Genomic DNA, 13,336 nt, shown 5'->3' on the forward strand with positions numbered 1-13,336 from the left:
CCAGCATCAGAGTGCTTTTTAGAACAGCCTTCCTGGGAAGGCAGGTGAATGCGGGCCTGGGCAGAGCAGCCCAGCCCAGCGGCCCTCTGACCCAGGGGCTGTGTGCCAGTGAGGCCAGAGCTTCCAGGCAAGGGGGAGGGGGAGCAAAGAGCAGCAGGAATGTCATCAGAGCACCTGGGCCTGGGTCTCTGATTTTTCTTCACTTACACACTGCGTGACCCTGGGCAAGCCACCCCGCTTCTGTGATCCTTGGTTTCATCACCTGTGAAATGGGAAAACCACTAAACTGTCTTCTCCCAAAGCCACTAGGAGGTAACATTGAAGGGAAGAAATAACATTGTTGACCAAGCACCTACTGTGTGCCAGGCAGTTCTGTGTCCATGGGCAAGACAGGTCTTGCTCTGCAGATGAGCACGTGGAGCCCAGGCCTGTCTGGTCATTTCTGCGAGATCTCGTATCATAGGCGGTGACCGCTGGAGCCTGGCTGCAAACCCAGCACCGTGGGCTGCTGAGCCTCTGCCCACTGGGTCATGTTCTCTTCCTCTTCAGTTCCCTTGGGGAAGCAATTGTTGTTTTACAAGGCTCAGGGAGCAGGCTGGGCGGGCAGGGTCAGCCGGGAGGTTTCTGTCCATGTGCACAGAACAAAACACCACCCGTCATGTCTACTGAGGGCGTCTCTTCTGAAAGGCTGCTTTCAACTCCTGATTGTTTAATCGTGGTGGTAGCTGCTCAGGAGACAATGTTTGTGTTTCTCAGGACTCTTTCAACTCCAAGAGAGAAACCCAATGCCAAGTAGCTTAAACATAAGAGAACCAACGGGCTTGCACAGCTGGGGGAGAAACTGGCATGGCTGGTGACCTGAACAGAGAGTTGTACACGCCAGGGCTTGGGACTGGGGCTGAGGTTCTGGGGCCCCCAGGAGTGCGGTCTGAAACTCACTTCTGCTTCTTGCTGCTTTCCTTGAGCTGATGTGGGCCTCATTCCTTCCCCCGGTATGTAGCCATCAACAGCTGCAGTTCAGAATTCCAGGCAAATGAGAACTCCTGCCTCCCTGAGCCTCTGTGTGAGTCCCGGGAAAGGCGGCTGATTGACCTGCTTGAGTCACAAGCCCTTCCTTTGGTTGACAGCTGTTATTGCCATGAGGATGGAGCCCTGGGAATCACCAGGGACAGTGCCTGAAAGGGGTGAATGGGAAGCAGAGGGCCAATGGGTCACTCATGTGTAGGTTGGCAGTTCCTTCTAGGGTTGGGCTTCCACTTCTCTGATATGATACAGTCAGTGTTTCTGCACCTGAGGCTCAATCTGCACACACATAGGGCCAGGGTCCCACCATACCCAGTGCCACCATTGCACACAGAGAGAAACTGAGGCTGAGAGAAGGGAGCAATTTCTCACTGGTATGAACTCTTTCTGGAAAGGCCGGTGAGGTAGCTTTTCGATGACACCAATTCCTTGCATCCCAAGACATACACAACCCTTTGAAATGTGACTCCATTCAGAGGTGAAGTCTGTTTCCCCGCCCCTTGATCCGGGCTGGCCTCATGACATGCATGGACCAATGCATGTGACAGAAGGGAAGCTGTACATGTTCTGAAGCCCAGGCCTCAGGGGCCTGGTCGCTTCTGCTCTCACCCCCTTGGAGCCCAGCCAAGCTCAGGCCGGACTACTAAGCAATGAGAGGCCAGAGCAGACAGAGGCCTTGAGGCCAAGTCGAGAGCAGCCCAGCTGGCCCGCCCGTCCCAGCAGAACCCAGGGCTGCTGGCCCACCAGTCAACGTGACAGGCCCAGTGAGATCAGCAGGACTGTCCAGCGGGCCAGGACATTCTGACATGGTTTGTTGCATAGCCAGAGGTACCTGAAGTAGCCAGGCTTAACTACTTAAAAACCTGAAAATATGCATCATCTGCCTAAGGTCATTTCAGAATTTCAAGCTGAGGCCACTTACCCTGTAATGTCCCTAAAGTTCTGGCCACCAGAGCCCCTGCAAATGTCTCCACTGCCCTGGGCACAGCATGTGGTCAGCGATTGGCTCTATCTCACCCAAGCTGCACCCCTGATGCTCCATCAGGGCCAGCGAACAGTGGTTGCTCCAAAGTTGCCAAATGAGTGAGTGAAGGTCCTCACCTAGCCTCTGCTTGCATGCCCCCAGGGAAGGATGCTCCCTCCCTCCAGGACAGCCTCCTCCGTTATCAGACGGTGCTGCCCCGGAGTGGGTTCTCCTCCATCTAGAGCAGAGGCCTGCGACTTCCCCAGGACCCTGGCTCTCTTCTTGGGTCCTCTTTCTCTATATGGCAGCCTTGGGCACTTCACAATGGTCCCTGGCCTCTGCAAAGTAGCACCACCCTAATAGCAAGTCTGTGCACAGGAAATGCGGGCCACAGCCATAATCTTAAAGAAGTGTTTCATTAGAGCCTCAAACAAGCGCAGGTCCTGGGATCACGCAGTTTGGGGTTTCAGCCCCAACCCCACCTCTGTGTGGCCTTGGAAAAGACTTCCTGTCTCTGAGTCTCAGTCTTCTCATCTGGAAAATAGGAGTAGTGAAATTTACCACCCGGGGTTTGTTGTGGACTGAGAGAGACAGTCTATGTAAGACGCTCTGCACGCAATTAGCCCTAGGTAAAGGTGAGTTCCTTTTCTGTGGGTGCATAAACAGTTCCAGATGGGGAGTTCATTCGCACTTAGCATTTATGTCTATGTAGATCATGTGCAGGTGGGGGAGGGGCTGTCAGGTGGCTGGGGATGGGGGAGGCTGCTCCCAGCAGCAGGAATAGCTTAAGCAAAGACCAGAGGGACAAGTTTGGTTTTAGGGAAGGATAAGTGGGGGATTCGGTGCTGCTGGCATCAAGAGAGACAGGAGGGGGAGTGGCTGGGGAGGAGGACAGGTCCCTGCCTGGGAGGGCCCAGAGTGCTGGGCTAAGGAGCACAGGCTTTGCCAAAGGGGACATGGGGGAGGTCTGAAGCAGGAGGGATGGTTGGGTGTGGGGTTGAAGTCTGGGCATATGGGGGGTAGATTGGGAAGGGCAGGGAGAGAGGGTTCCTGGAAACCTGAGAGGGGATGTTGGGGTGGGAGCCGGAATGACTCAGGCCCAGCGTGGGGAGTGAGGGCCTGGCCACTCGGTGTGGGCACAGCCATTGGAGAAGCAGGGCCCTTGAGCCACTGGCTTAGCACCTCCACTCTGCATCTGTGGTCCAGGCCCTGTGTGAAGTGCACCCCTTCCACTTTTCAGTCTAAGAACAGGCTGTAGGGAGGCCAGAGAAGACCTAGGCCAGATCTGCAGTCTGAGTGGGGACACACATTATCCATCTATCTGCTGAGGACACAGAAAAGTTGCTTTCCAGGTCTGCTTGCTCCTTTTACAAACCATCCCGGCCCCTGGGCTGAGCTGTACAGGTCCCTGAGCTCTGCCACAGGCGTGGGCAACTGTGAGACTTGCAGCTGCCTTGGGAGGGAGGGAGGCCAGGCAGAGATGATTAGTCCTACTTTTAAGTTGGAGAAATGTAGGCCCAGAGAGAGGAAGAGATGTGCCTAAGGCCACACAGCAGATGCATGGCACAGCTGGGCTGGGGCCCTCACCTCCTGCCTCCCGTTTGCATCCTTGCCTCTTTCCGCAGTGCTGAGGGGCTGGGCAGAGAACTCTGGGTGAAGAGTGAGAGGGGAGCCTGAGAGAGGTCGACAGGCATCAGCAGACAACACTTAACCCAAACTGACAATTTAATTGTGAAAATGTGGACAAGGTACAGTTATGTGTAAGGAAATCCAGACGGTCTGGGCCCCTGGGGAGCCTCGACCAGCACCCCAGTTGCCGGGGAAACAGAAAGGGCTGGGATGATGTCACTGGACTATAAGGCAGAAGCATGGGGGATGGGCTATCCAGTCACCTTGTGGGGACCAGATGGGGCTGTGGGCCTGGGTACAAGCTGTCATCATCATGGTTAACTCTTTCCCTTACACATGGGGCAAAAGGGAGCTCCAGAGTTGGTGGTAGTTTGTCCAAGGTCACACAGGGGGTCAGTGACTGAGGTCCCCTCATTCAGGTGACAGACCATGTTCATCTAGCAGGCTGCAGACACCTTGAGCAGGGCCAGGTCAGAGTCATCTGTGAGTCCTGTGCCCAGCACAGGGCTCTGAGTTCGGTCATCGCCGAACTCAGAAAGAGCAGGTCACCAGGCCAAAGTCACCAGCAGTTTGGGGTGTTGCTGGATGGACCCTGAGTCATGCCCCAAAGATATGACAACTGACATAATCCTTATGCAGGGAGGAGTGGCCCCTCTCACTGCCACCCTGCAGCTCCAGGCCAGGGACCTGGGCTTTGGTAATGCCCCATTGCCTGGAACAAATTCTCAGGGTCCCCAGCTCCTGCCCTGAACATGACCTGCCCAAAGCACCAATAGCAGTGACAATGACCGCCCTTAGCACAGCCACTACTATGTCCTGGGCTCTGAGCTATCACTCTATGTTTCCTATCTCAAATATTTACAACTGGAATATGGACTGGCAGTCACAGCTCTCACTTTGCAGTCCAGAGAGCAGAGGCTTGGGGTGGGCCCACCTGCACACAATGAGAAAGAGAAAAGCTGGGACTCACACCATGGGTCACTATATATCTCTTTCTGGGCTCTTAGGCCATCCCTCAGTGGACCCCAGGTGAGAGGGCCCTCCTCAGTCTCCCTCCCGCTTCTGATGGCAAAGCACCTGCCCCTCCTATTGCCTCCATTTTCTGAGCTTCTGGTGAGGCTGCAGGTCTCAGAGCCCAGTCCCCTGCTGGAAGGGTACCTGGAGCCTCGTTTTCTCCTTGGTCATGCCTAAATCCCAGAGACGGTATAAGGCCCAAAACGAGAGGGAGAGAACAGAAGGGTGTGCTGGGGGGACGGGGGGGGTAAGGAGCATGAGCTGTGGCTAGGAGGCTGGAAAGGTCAGGGTGTGGTGTGGGGGGACAATGAGGAGCCTGTAGGACCGGGGGGTGGGGGGTGATGTTGAAAGGCTGCCTCACTTGTCCTTAGGTTGGTGAAAAACACAAACAACGCTGGTGCCTGTGTCACAGAAGATACCGTACCTCTCACACCCCCCTCAGGAGCCCCAGGGCAGAAGAGCCTAGCCTTGACTTCCAGCCACAGGGCTAGCAGGGAGCAGGCTACACACTGTCGTGATGCTGTTGGCTCCTCTCTAGTCTGGGTGTGGTGGCCTGAGGCGAGTGAGCAAGGTGGTTGGGGTCCAGTGGGAGCGCTTTTGTTTCTTGCTTTGTGGTTAAATGAGCAAATCATGTGGAAGGCCAGGGAGGAGACAGCGCAGCGGGAACGGAAGACCAACTGCCATTGGCTGAGCCGCTACTGTTTCCCAGAAGCACTTTATGAATTTCATTTCAGCCCACAACGTCCCAGAGAAACAGGAGTTAAGAGGATCATCCCATTTCATAGAGCCCAAAATTAGCTCAGAGAGGAGGACACATTTCCTACGATCACACAGCCACAGGTGACAGAGCTACATTTTGAATCCCGATCCATCTGTCCTAAAGCACCTGCTTGTCTCAGAGCACTGAGTTACCCTAAAGAGAAATGAGAAGGAGGGCAAGATGGAGAGAAACCCAGCAGAGGCGGAGAGTCACACAGGGAGGAAAATAAGGAGGCAAAAATAAAAAACAAGAGTGGAAAGAGACTGAGGCCACAGCTGAGTCCTGGAGCCCGTCCTTGGGGAGCAGACGAGGGTGGGGACGGCCGGAAACCGGCTCACCCAGCCTGGAGCCAAGAACCACGCTTGGCCTGAGACCTGGTAGAAAAGCTCTCACCTCGAGATGTTGAAGATGGGGAGCTGGCGTGGGGGTGGCAGGGTCTGCCTAGGATGAGGGGAGTGTACCTGACGACCAGAGGCTGCCAAGTAAGGCTCTTCCCCCATCATCCAGCTCAAGTAACCTCGGAGGCTGCTCAGGCTGGCCGGCCCTCGCTCCTGGATGTGCAGAGCAGCAGGCTCCAAGGCAGGGACAACGAGATGAGGCCCGGGTATTCCTGGAATGCCAATTGTTCTAGGACAAACACCCTAAGGTGGCCTGGGAGTAAGGTGGCTGTGTAGTTTGTTGTCAAACTGGGACACTAGAGAGTGAGTAGGGATGACAGGGGTAAGTATGTACGTCCCCAGCCTCTAAGGCCAGAACGGTGGGCCTGGCCTGTGTCAGCAGCGGTGGCAGCTGCCCAGCTCTCTGTGCTTCCCTCGTACTGGCCCTTCTCTGCACTCCCGCAGGGCCATCGCCAACACCTCTCCACACCCCTTCATTGTTCCCACTCCCTCTCAAGCCACACCACTGTTCTTGTTAAGCCATTCAAAACATTGTGTTCTTTTCCTACACTGCACGGACCACAACCACAGCAATAAAATTCTTAATTGTGTGTTTGTTTTAAAGTCTGTCTCCCTTCTTAAGGGGGGAGGGTAGGGCTGGGTCTACCTTCTTAAGGATAGGGCTGGGTCTGACTTGCCCACTATTGTATCCTGAACACCTAGCCAACGGCTCCAGTGCAGGAAGGAATCAATCAATTCCCAGGGCCCCCGCCATAGGGCTACATGGATGTGGGCTGCCCTTGTATTTTTTTTTCTTGGTTCCTTCCCATACAAGGAATAAAAGGAGCTAGTCATACAGAAAATAACCTCCTGGGTACAGCATGCACTTCTGATTTCTTCCTTGGAGAGACTCGGAGCTCCTGCAGGGAGAGACTGCATCTCCTCTTCCCTTCCCCAGTGTCTGTACTAGTCTGCTTTGCTCGCTGCTACACCCCAGCTCCTAGCCCAGTCTCTGTACTGGCGGTGGGCCTGAAGTCAGGCTTATCAATGAGTAGCTGCGCTGTGAAGGCCACTGTGCCAGGTCACAGAAAGTCCGAACTGGTAGGAACCTGAGAGATCATGAGATAGAGTATCAGTGCTGAGTCCAGGCCCTGGGTATGGTAGGCACAGACAATATCTGTGTTCCTTCTTTAAGAGGCTATCTTGTCCTACCAACCACCTTTTTGATACATTTTTTAAGTGTACCAATCAGTGAATTTTAGTATTTCACAAAACTGTGCAGCCATCACTGCTGTCTATTTCCAGAACATTTTTCATCATCCCCAAAAGAAAACCCATACCTAAGCAATCATGCCTCCTTTCCTCCTCCTTGCAGCCCCTAGCAACCACTGGCCATCTTATTTTAAAGACAGGGAAACTGCCCTGGCCAGTGTGGCTTGGTTTGTTGGGCATCCTATGGCAAAGTAGAAGGTTGCTGGTTTGATTCCCAGTCAGGATACACATGTTCAGTCCCTGGTTGGGATGCACAACAACTGACTGATGTCTCTTTCTCACATTGAGGTTTCTCTCCCTCTTTTTCTCCCAGCCTTCTCATGTCTCTAAAAAACAAATAAATACAATCTAAATACAATCTTTAAAACAAAAAAGACATGGAAACTGAGGCCCAGAGAAGGTGGTTGTCAGTGGCAGAGCCAGGACTTGAGCTCAGGCCTCCTGAGGCAGCAGGGCTGAGCCCGCGGGCGCCTGACGTGAACAAGCTGTTTAGCAAGGGTTCAAATGAGTCTAACAGGTAAGATGAGACTGTACCCTCAGTAGCTATGCACTTAACTATTTAACTGTTCAGAGCCTGCCCTTGCTCAGAATGTTGCTGAAGGCTTTCAAGGCACAGGAGACACACCTAAAAATCATTTCCAAATTGTACCTCATTTCCTGCCATAGCTAGCATCCTTTCATTGATAGAGCTGGGGATGCCCTTTCCCCACATGGCTGCATGGCCCCTCTCACCTCCTTCAGCAACCCCTACAGGCTCGCTCCTCCCAGAGGCCTTGCCCTGACCACCTTACTGAAAAGCACAAACAGGCCCCTCCCTGCCGGCACTCTGCCCTCCCTCCAGGTGGGCTTCCCCTCCCCCAGGTGGGATGACAGCACTCAGCCGTCGTCATGGGGTACTCCCTGTCCTCCACTTCTTTATCTGCTTCCTGTCTTCCCGACTACTGGGATGGTAGCTCCTTACTGGCAGGGACTGTGTCTGCTTTGGTCGATGAATGCATGACTAAATGAATGCTTACTGCATTTATTCCGATCAGCAGTGGATGGAGAGGGGTTTTATGACCATTTCATACATGTGTCTTAGTCCGTCCAGGCTGCTATGATAAAGTACCACAGACTGGGTGGCCTAAACAACAGACATTCACTTCCCACAGTTCTGAAGGCCATCACAATGGAAAGTAGGGCCTCAACAATATACACTTTGGGGAGACATGACAGGTGGTAAGCTGAAGTCCAGAGAGGTCATCTGGGAGCCAGAGGACGGTCATTATTGCCCCCTCCCCCAGACCTGCCGGGGGAGCCTGGAGTGGGGTCGGGATGGGCATGAGGAAGCAGGGGCCGGACCGCCTGGGTTTGCCATTGCTTTCAGAAGCCCTGAAAGCAGGTCAGCCTGGAAGCCCAGCCACTACTCCTTCCTGCAGTAATTCGGCAGCTTTCATATTCTATCCATGCCTCAGCCAAAATGGAAAAAGAAAGTAAAGAAAAAAGGAAGTACTATTTTTTAAAATGGCCTTAGCTCTGTGAGCTCCGACATGGAAATTGCTGTTCATGATGTCGTGGGCCCCAAGGCCCTCCGAGCGACTTACTGACACTTCACACAGTGGGCCGGGCCCAGGGCGCACACGCTTGCCAGAGCTAGGCAAGCCCGCAGGCGGGCGGAGGCTCCATCAGGGGCCTGGGCCAACCCCCCTGAGCTGGGATGGAGCCAGGCACCGGGCAGGCAGGGGGCACTCTCAGGCACTAGCCCAGCAGAGTGCCCCTCTCTGTCACCCAGAGGTTTTAAAGATCCACCTCCCACGGGACTTACAGCAGCCCTGAGACACACAGCAGGCGAATACTCTCATCTGTATCTTCGAGTGGAGGAGCAGAGAGCAGAGGGATATGGCACCCTTCCCAGGGACATGCAGGCCGGGAGTGACGGTCTTGGGGAGCTTGAACCCTGCCCCCCCTCTGATTCCAAATTCTATGGGCCACTGAAGAGGAGAAGGCAGGGTCCTTGCCCAAGAGAAGCCAACAGACTGACATGAGCTGTGGGGAAACCACTTGGTCGAGTCCAAGTCTTCATTTTACAGCAGAAGAAACTGAGAGGCAGGGACTGGCCTAAGGTCGCACAGCCGGTCCCCAGACCGGGCAGGGCTGGAGGGAGGCTCCAGACCCCGGGCCAAAAGAATGTGCTATTCTATCCTGCACTTAAACAGTTTCATTTGAGCGGAAGTTCTTCTGTTCCGGAAGAGACTCCAGGCCTTTCCAGAATCCGGTCTAAGGCTGTCTTCCAGGATCTGCTGTCAAGGCTCATTCCTCGGGGAGCAGCTGCTGGTGAAGGAGGTACGGTATTGATTATGGCCGAGGCCGGGGTGGGTGGGTGTGGGGGGGAGAAGGGATGGGAAAGGGCAGTGGAAGTTTCTCTGAGAAGAAAACCAAAGGTATATTTATTTTTGCTCTTGCTTATCTCTATTTTCTAATTTTTCTGCAGATATGTAGCTCATTTTTCACATTTGAAAGTGATAAACTATTTAGCTGGGACTTGTCTGGGAATCCAGATTGTCTCGGTCCTGACCGGCTGTTTGAACTTGGTCAGATTCCCACCTACCTCTCTCTGGGACCTCCTTAGAAACGCCAGTGATAAGGTTGCCCTGTGAGAAGTGAGTGAATTGAGAGGCTCCTCGGCTCACGACACAGTTCTCCAGCCTGGTCATCAGAGATGTAAACCACCCTAAGAAAGACACAGCAACCCTGGAGAGAGGCACCCAGGGAAAAGCCAGGGTTCAGAGAAGCCCACTTTGGCTTGTCCAGAAGGTAAAAATTTTTGTCAGAGGACACACCATCTCAGTCCCCACAGAGGGCCCCTCCGATCAGAGTGGAGGTGGTTTGTCAGGCTTCACCTTCCTCGTCCCTTTGCTCAGAGTCCAGGCCCACCAGGCACTAGCTTCCCAGAGACCCGGCTCCCAGGAGGAAAGGAGAGCAGGGACGGGGTGAGAGCCCTCCTGTCAGCAGAAAGGGACATTGTCTGGTGTCGGTTATAATAGCATTGGGAGGAGGCATTGATCTTGAGTGACAGGGCCAGCCTGCCTGACCTCTCCGGCTGTCTTGAGGAAGGTCAATGTCAGAACCAGCCAGATGAGGGCCAGACTGCAGGCTGGTCAATCGCCCACGACCTGCCAAAGGAATAAGAAGTCAATAAAACTCGCTAAGTGAGAGTCGGCTGTGGCCTACCCAGGCAGTAGGGTGGAGTGGTGGGTCCAGAAAGGAAAGGATGCTTTGATCGCAGCCATCCACCCAGCTGGGGCCCCAGTCTCTGGAAGGGACACTGTCTCTGCCACGTATGGTCACCGAGGGGATACCTAGGTGACTGTTCTGAAACTTGGTATCACTTTCTTGTCTTCCCCTCTCAGCTCTCCTCTGAGGTCCAGGTGTTATGGAGGGATCACAGCTCTCCATCCCTGAGTTGTTTCCCACCACCTATCACTCACCTCTCACCAACAACGGGCTCAACCTCAGAGGCAGGGAATTCTATGTCAGACTGGGGCCCAACAATTCTAGGTCGATGCTAGAAGGCCCTCAGAGGGAAGGAGACCCCCTCCCACCCTCCAGCTCCAGTTTGCATGGCCAAGGAGCCCGTGGCTGGGCCCAGAGCTGGCCCAGACCACGCACTTTCTCCCAGGCTCCTCTATTCTCCAGGGGTCCCCAGAGGCTGCTCCAGAGATTATGCTCCCCCACTTTTGTGGCCACACCTCACCTGGTCTTTGTTTGCTCCATCCTCTGTGGCTCTGGGATAATCAACAAGCAGGGTCAGCCCTTGGGGTACAGGCAGCTAATGTGCTTCAGATGTCCCGGCCAGCCTGCCGCGAGGCAGGCAGATGCTCAGACGCTCGCACTGATTACTGGCGCCTGGCCAGTGGCGGCGGCGGGGCGGTGCAGGGAGGACACCTTCCCTTCCCTTCCTTTTACAGGTTGCTGCACTCCCAACCTGGATGCAGCAGGTGCTGGTGCTTCACCCCAGAAACCCTGGTCAGGGAGGCTATTTCAAGGAAATATGGAAAAAAGTCAGGAAAAGCTAGAGGATACATCCATTTTGATCATTTGGGAACTTATTTCTTCTTCTTTCAAAACTTTTCTGGGTCTACAGCTGGTCTTTCCACTGGGGTCTCAGCAGGGAGGGGGAGAGAGAGGGGCGTGCCACTTGTTGATGGCGGGCTCCGTGCCTGCTCTGGGCTGGGCACGAATGTCATCTTCTCCAACCTTCCCGGGAACCATTCAAGGTTAAAACTGTTGGCATCCACTTTACAGAGAAGGAAAAAAGGTTCAGGGAGGTGAGGTGACTTGTCCAAGGTTGCAGAGCCCCTGAGCGGCTGTACTGGGGTCCAGCCCATCCTTGCCAGAGCTTACCCTCTACCCTACAGCGAACTGGGACATTTCCGGAAGACCAGATGGTTTATTGTCGTCTCAAAGCTGCATGGAATGTGAGGACCTGTGGGCTGCCCTGGGGCTTCAGACACTGAGGCTGCCTTTGCAGCTGACTCACTCCTCGATCTTGACAAAGTAATAGATCTCACATTTACAAAATGGGGATCATCATCTCAAATTCAGGTGAAGTAATTCCGTGATACTATCACATCCCCTGACGTGCCTGGAACACATTCCGGGAGCCAGACCCGCTGCTGGGGGCTTCCCGCTGGCTAGCTGTTAAGAGCCTGGATACTAGAGCTCTGCCGCTTGCTGGCTGGGGACCCTGGGCGAAGTCACTTTACCTCTGGCCTTCATTTCCTCATCTGTGAAACGATGGTTATGTTAGTTCCTGTCACACCAAGTTGTGAAGTTAAATCAGTCACATTGGTAAAGGGCCTAGAAGGGTGCCTGGCACGGGGTACGTGCCCAGTGATGTGTTCGCTGATACTGGGCTCAACCGTGTGAGAAGGGCGTTGTCATTTCCCCCAGGGTACAGATGTGGAAACTGAGATAACGCAGTGATTCTCAGACTTAGTGTGCTTCGGAATCACCAGGAGAGCTCATGAAAATATGGAGAGTTCATGAGTCTGGGCTCGGCCTGAGGATTTGCCGTTCTTGCTTATTCCCGGGTGAGGCTGCTGCTGCCAGTCCAGCGACCACACTCTGAGCAACTGTGCTCCAGCCGACCCGAGGGTGGCCCCTTTCTGCCAGGGCCAGCTGGAGGACCAGTTATAGCAGAGGCTCAGTACATCATTTGGTGTGTGAGTGAGTGAGTGATCACAGGGAGCAGAGAGGGTGTCAGACCAGAGGCCCTGGGGTTCTAGTCCTGTATTTGCTCCCAACTCTCCGTGGGACTGCACCAAATCATCTTTCTCTTGCAGCCTTGGTTTTCTCCTTCATAAAACAGGGGTGATAATAACCCTTCCTCACCACAGGGGTCTGTGAGGACGAAATGGCCTGGCACAGCTCCGGGGCCCACAGCGAGAGTGATGAGGGGAGGCTCCTGCTGAAAGGTGGCAGGCGCCGATTCTCACTACCATTCTTCACTGCTGTCTTTCCCTTCCAGCGCTGAGGGCCGAGCTCATTCCCTTCACTTATTTCTTGAACCTGAGTTAGGAAGATCAAGGCCACACTGACCCCCACACCCTGGTGGCACTGGGCAGAGGGCAGCGTGCTTGCTGTGGCCACAGGCTGCATAAAGGGGCCTGTGTTCCGGCTGCTCACCTCCCACTGTGTGCCCAGTGGTTTTCTATTTCAGTTGCTGTAAAAATATCACCTTTGATCTCAGCTTGTGGCTCTTAAAAAAAGAAGAAGCCACCAACAGGCTGGGTTTTCATTTTTCCCGCCCCTCCTCCCTCTCACCTCCAGCTCCCTGCTCTTCTCCCATCCTCTCCATTCTCTCCCGGCTCATCCTCTCCTCCCGGGGCACCAGCACCCTCGCTGGACAGAGCCCCTTAGGAATCAGTCTGCTGCTCTGCATGCCTCCCCCAGACTCCCCCACTAGGGCTGTCTGCTGAAGGGACAGGATGAATGAGAATGTGCATAAGGAGATTACCCTTTCCCCTCCTCCCTCTCTCCCTGTTCCTTCTCTTCTGCTCTCAGGGCCAAGAATCTCCGAGATTCCCTGCTTGGTCAGGTCCAGGCCACTTCTTCAGCCTCTGTCAAGCACATGGTATCAATCACAGCCCTGCATCAGTGCAGCCTTGGGTCTTCCCCAGAGTTAGAAGGAGAACAGCTAGTACAGCCTAAATATACCAGCCATCTTCTCAGAGAGCCCAGTCAGCTGCACAGATTTGCCTAGAGCAGTGGCCTTCAGGCCGGACAGGTCTGGTGTCCCATCCCCTGGCTCAGCAG

The sequence above is a fragment of the Phyllostomus hastatus genome, unplaced genomic scaffold (assembly GCF_019186645.2).
Source record: "Phyllostomus hastatus isolate PE091 unplaced genomic scaffold, TTU_PhHast_1.1 phas_scaffold_317, whole genome shotgun sequence".
In the NCBI taxonomy this organism is placed as follows: Eukaryota; Metazoa; Chordata; class Mammalia; order Chiroptera; family Phyllostomidae; genus Phyllostomus; species Phyllostomus hastatus.